This window comes from Sinocyclocheilus anshuiensis, unplaced genomic scaffold (genome assembly GCF_001515605.1).
Source record: "Sinocyclocheilus anshuiensis isolate Anshui unplaced genomic scaffold, SAMN03320099.WGS_v1.1 scaffold2754, whole genome shotgun sequence".
In the NCBI taxonomy this organism is placed as follows: Eukaryota; Metazoa; Chordata; class Actinopteri; order Cypriniformes; family Cyprinidae; genus Sinocyclocheilus; species Sinocyclocheilus anshuiensis.
This window is the reverse complement of record NW_015558769.1, coordinates 38,319-44,318: the sequence shown is the minus strand read 5'-3', so window position 1 is coordinate 44,318 and position 6,000 is coordinate 38,319. Positions and strand designations below refer to the sequence as shown.

Below are 6,000 nucleotides of genomic sequence, written 5' to 3'. Positions count from 1 at the left end.
GATAATAGATAATACTAAGAAATGTTTCTTGAGCAGCAAATCAGCATATTAGAATGATTTCTGAATGATGTGACACTGGAGACTGCAGTAATGAACTTAATTATTCCAAACTTTTGACTGGTAGTGTGTATATATACACTATATCTACACCCTTACAGTATATAAAGACAATTTTGGTAAAAGGAGGAGCAAAATAAATTAGGCTAAATTATACGATTCTACCAGTAACGTGTGCTTTGAGTTTCAGTTCTGTGTGCTGGTGTGATTCAGGGTTTATTCTTGATGTTGGCCATGTTCAGACATGCACAACCACTGTATCAAACAGACCACATGTCAGTCACCACCTCCTGGAATAATCCTGCCGAAGCATGCACACACACACACACACACACACACACACACAAAGAAATGCAAATTCAAATTCTTTGCACTCTGAAGAATCCATATAAAACACAAATGTCCAGCCAGAAAAGAGTGAAAGTTGAGGATACAACTCTGAACTCTGAGCAAACTGAACAATGCTTACATTCAATGAAAAAAGAATACACAATACAAACACACAGGAAGTCACATAGTATCATACATCCGGTCACAGGATGTTTGATGTATGATACCTTGAGACTGCTTCATATTTTGTTTTCCTGAGTGATAAAAAGTAGCGAAAGTAAAATAGTTGTGTCAACAGAGCTGAAACTACCCTGTGTGATTATCTCATTATGTGGTGCCTTCATACACAGACGCTCCATTAGCTCCATTTAATAAGAGATAACATCTACCCATCCCTCAGTGTATCCTTTCTTCTATGAGTGGGAACATACAGAAAGAGAGACAGATGGGCTAGACGGGTGGATGGTCATTTTCTTTAAACAGCTGATCAGTCAATCGTACACAAAAGGGTATTTTAAAGCCCTCACCTGTCCTCACTCTTGAAATAAGACCAAGAAACCTATGAAAGTATGCAATGCAGACACGAATAATGATCAAACTCTTTGCAAGCATACAGTTCCGATGTACTTAAAATGGATAAGAAACCCTAGTATACTAAAAAATGGTCATCTTAAAATAGTAGCATCTAAATTAACTGGTTTTATACATAAAAAATGGGTTAAATCACTGAATCAATCTAAATATGTAAATGTATACAAACAAAACTAATTGTATGGTTTTAATTTTAATTATTAATTAAATTAATTTTATGATAAAGTTCTTTACAAGAACTGAACTAAAAGACAAAGCTAACCATAGAAGTAGACAGTTTATGTTAATGCATTCTACAGTGCCTCATGTGACATAATGCATGTGACACATAATGCAACAATGCACAAAATCCAGGTTGCGCAGCTAAAAATGTTTTGGGCTAAAGGTTGTTCAGCGGGTCTTTGCTGCATCTTAGATTCAGCAAAGCAGTTCAGCAATTTTCTTATTAAGAACTATATATACACCACATCCATAATATAACCGTACTAGATAATGTGTGGGTTCTGGAGTTTAACTATTTGGTTATTTGGAGATTCAAAAAATTCTTGATGTTTCATTATAGGATCTTCAGATGAGTGTATTGGTTTCTGGGATCTTTAAAGCACCACTAAATAAGTGGTTTATAAAGAGCTAAGCCAGAATGGAATAGTAGCTTACTGCTTACTTTATACTTTAGGAATAGTATGTGAAACAGTATGCAGTATGTAATAATGTAAATGCTTCCAAGAGTGGTATGCTGCAGTTTCACCTCCTTACATTTCAGATGCAGTTTATTATTTTTTTTCCAATAAATGTCATTTTGTATTTTAAATCCAATTTTCTGTAAAAATGTCAAGAAAGAGTTCAGAATTATAGTTCATATCAACTTCTGATGCATTCATGACTTTGGAAATGGAGTGCACTGTGGGAAACACTAAGGCAGTGTACCCTCGTAGTATAATACACATAGCATATGTAGTAAGTACAAAAATAATTGACAGTGTGAATGATATACATACTGTATACTGCAGAAATATTAGGAGTAATATGTTAAAATAAACATTTGAACTAAATAGCTTTGTAAATGTGATTAGTATGCAGTAAGTGCAGCTTTATCTTGCATATGCAAGCAGCTTATGGTGGATTCTTTGAAGTGTTAAGGTCAGTGGTTGAGAATGCTTCATTTTTGATGTGTTAAATATTTGCTGTTCTTTCAGTGGTGTTGGCATAGAAGCTGCTTAAGTGAACTGTTTTTGCTTAAGGGCACCTTAAATACTCAACTATACATCTGCCAGCTCATGACATCAGCACTGAAATATTATTCAGCCTCAGCACTAACAGCAACTCTATTAACTGTACATAAAAGACCGCTTTACTTTTTTATTAGCTCCAGATTTAACGTCCTGAAATGTTAGAAGAATATTGAGAAAAATCTCGACTTACAGTGCATTCAGGCTATACATTTTTTACCAGTATGTGTGCTCCCTAGGAATTGAACCCACAACCTTTTGCACTGCTAACGCAGTGCTCTACCACTGAGCCACAGGAAAAATATGGAGAAATGTATCATTCCATCACTTGCTCACTTATGGATCATCTGCACTGAATTGGTGCCCATTTTGCGATCAGGCTCCACTGTCGCCGCCATTTTGTGAGCGTGCTCTAGTACAGCCTCCATTTCAGTCACAGACACTGTGTCGCATTCTTGCTCCGCGACACCCACAGTAAACAAAGACCCGACAGCTAACAAAGCATAATCCATAAACTAAGCGAGTGATGAACGTGGGCCCTCGCGTCTAAGTTTAGACTTAAGCGGTTGATTTATGCCATCGCAGAAAAACTCTATCAATAAACAGTCGGGTAACTCAGAATAGTGAACGATGGCTAAAAACTCTCGGATATGGTTCTCCAATGATCGTGGACCCTGTTTAAGGGCTAACAAAATCCTTGCTGTGTCCATACCTGGCCAATGTTCCTCAGAAAAGCTGCTGGATCCTTGTTGGGCTGAGTATTCTGTAACGGGGCTGACGAGACGTGAGACGTGTGGATCCATCTGCAAGCTTTATTAAAGAGACGTGGTAAACAGGCAGGGTCAAACAATGGCAAACAGGTATATGGCGGGCAAAACACAAGAATAGTCCCAGGGCTAGCGTAGGTCACCGATCGGCAGACAGAATCACAGGGGCGAGACGAGAGGGAAAAATCCAGAAAAACAGGCAAAGATCAGAAACCGCGAAAACAGGCAAGGCAAGGCAAAAACAAGGAAAACTCAGAGACTCGGAATGGGGTACGGGCTAAACAATACTCAGCAGAGAAAGGTGGTTAGAGTGGGTGTTATATAGTGAGTGAGGTGATTAGAAACAGCTGTGTGCAATGAGTGCAATCAGTGCAGTGTGCAAATCGTGCAAAGAATGATGGGATATGTAGTCCGGGGTGCTATGCAACAGTTTGTGTTGTGCGAGAGTCAATGTAATGGAAAGGGTGACCTCTGGTGGTGAATAAACGGAAGTCCATGGACCGAATTCGTGACACTGTCAGAATGAGAGTTCTTCAAAAGTTGCATGTTTGTAAGAAACAAATGCATCGAGACTTTTTAAACTTCAAACTCTTGCTGCGCTCCAGTGAAAAAAGTCATCTCATCTGAATCAGGAGAGAAATATGCACAAATCAAGCAACATTTACAAGTGAAAACAAACCAAAGCAGTTCTAAACAAATATATTTTGGTCAGAAGCAATGGTTTAAAGTTAAAGCATCCTAGTGATGGATTTGTTTCTTACACACATGAAGCTTTTCACTTTTGAATTGATGGACTGGAGTGGTGTGGATTGCTTGTGGATTATTGTGATGTTTTTATCAGCTGTTTGGACTCTCGTTCTGACGGCACCCATGCACTGCAGAGCATCCATTGATACACAGCATAAAATGCAGAATTTCTCTAAATCTCTCCCGATGAGAAAGCAAACTCATTTACATCTTAGGTGGCCTGAGAGTGAGCAAATGTTCACACAAAAATGTCACTATTCCTTTAAAATACAAGACACTTGCTCTGTAGCTCTACTGCCCCCAAAGGACAAATATGATATATTAGTTTAACTTTAGTTTTCGTTAGTTCATTAAGTGTGACTGGAAAGTGTTTTTTCTCTCTCTTTAACGATATTATTGAATACAGTGGGAAGTATGGAATACTTATCAATGACACTTAAGTCTCACATTCTCACTCAAATAGTAGCTTGTGCATAACATGCACAAAATGGATTGCATTTGTCATACAAAAAAAGCAGTCCTTTATCGCACACACACACACACACACACACACACACACACACACACACACACACACACACACACACACACACACACATCTGCAGATGAGGTTGGAAATCTAGTGCAGCTTCTGGTCTCAGAAATGTTGAATGTGTTATGGAAAAAAAGGTAGCATTTTGAAACAAATGGCACATTTTTCTTTTAAAAGCGAGGCAGAGGATGGCCAAATGCAAGAAGTTACTGCAGGACTGAGGCTGTGAAAGCACAAACTCCACATTGTGCCTCTTTATTTATTTATATAGAATTGGAGTGGAATTTCTGGGGTTTGGCCTAATTCTTTAAACCACCAGTGGTGTGTGTCTGTGAGAGAGAGAGAGAGAGAGAGACAGAGAAACAAGTTAGAAAGAGTGAGTGTTTGCATGATGGAGGATTCGAGTAAGCTAATTTGAATAAAATAAAGATTGCAAAGTTATGCTTACCTTTTTTATAACTGTAAAGCAAGAAAGGAAGAAAGAAAGGCAGACAGAAAGAGTGGGTGGTGATAGAGATCAGACGGCTTGTGCACATGCTGCAGGGAAACTGTCCCATCACAAGTTAGCTGGCATGACTTACTGACATTAAAACAGGAGCGAGTCGATCGCATTTATGTCAGTAGCATTTGTCAAACTGTGCTTAAATCTTTCTGTTTGTTCAGTTAGATGAATAGTGAAATTTCCAACATCATTTAAAATCATTTTAACCATAATTAAAAAAATCTGAACATCATTTCTAGACTTTCTTTAAGACTGACTTTCTTCTGTGGAACACAAAAGGAGATGTTTAGCAGAATCTTCACGCTGCTCTTTTCCTGATCATATGAAATAATATGACCTGGATAGGGCTGTGCATTTACTGTAATCAGATTTTGGCTTTCAATGATTATGAAAACACGATACTCGAGAAAACAAATATTGAATTGCATTCCATTGCTTTTCTTTTACATAGACTGAAAACTTGAAGCATTGTTCAGTATTTGCCTTTTTTTTTGTTGCTGACTGTGTACTTCTATAATTGTTTGAGGACTGTTTTACTTTACATTAGTAAGTCTAGTGTTAGTTTCTGCTGTGATACCGAAACTGCTGTTGATCATTGTGAAATGTCACTGGTATATAACATTTTTAATTTAGGGCAACCTTATTTGAGCAACCAGCAACATATGCTTAATATATATTCTTGTATTTATTGCTATCGTAAAAAAGAAAGAAAAAAAATCCTACAAGACTCCTAATCATATTAAATTGTTGTGATTAAAGTATTGACCGAAATAACTGTGATTACGAGTTTTGCCATAATCTAGCAGTCCTAGACCAGAAATTGTGTTTTATATTCTAAGATTTGTGAAATAATATGATACCTTTAAGAATTTTCATCTTTTGGATGGATTTATTTAAATGAACTTTTGCATATTTATTACCAATGCTAATGTATTTAATTGGACATTTGCAAATGTTTGTATGCATACGTGTGTACATAAGTGCCCCGTAATGAAGAAAAACTTTCCCCATTGAGGGTCAGATTACAATTCATGACCAGCACACAACACACACACACACACACACACACACACACACTACATACATACCCCCAAGGAACCACACATTCCAATACAAGCAAAATCAGCACACATGCAGTCAGAAATCTAAACCCAAATGCTGTGTAGCTCCAACCACAAACTATGAGGGCCAGGTTTATGTTCCTCGCTGGAAGAAGAGTGAGCCGTGTGAACAGAGTAGGTTTTG

The 6,000-nt window shown here is 37.6% G+C and overlaps 1 protein-coding gene across 1 annotated transcript in view; it reads left to right on the top strand.

Moving 5' to 3' along the window:
* Positions 1 to 6,000, top strand: part of LOC107681495 (retinoic acid receptor gamma-A-like) — a 30,135-nt gene that overhangs the window by 863 nt on the left and 23,272 nt on the right. The gene's annotated exons all lie outside the window — the stretch shown is intronic.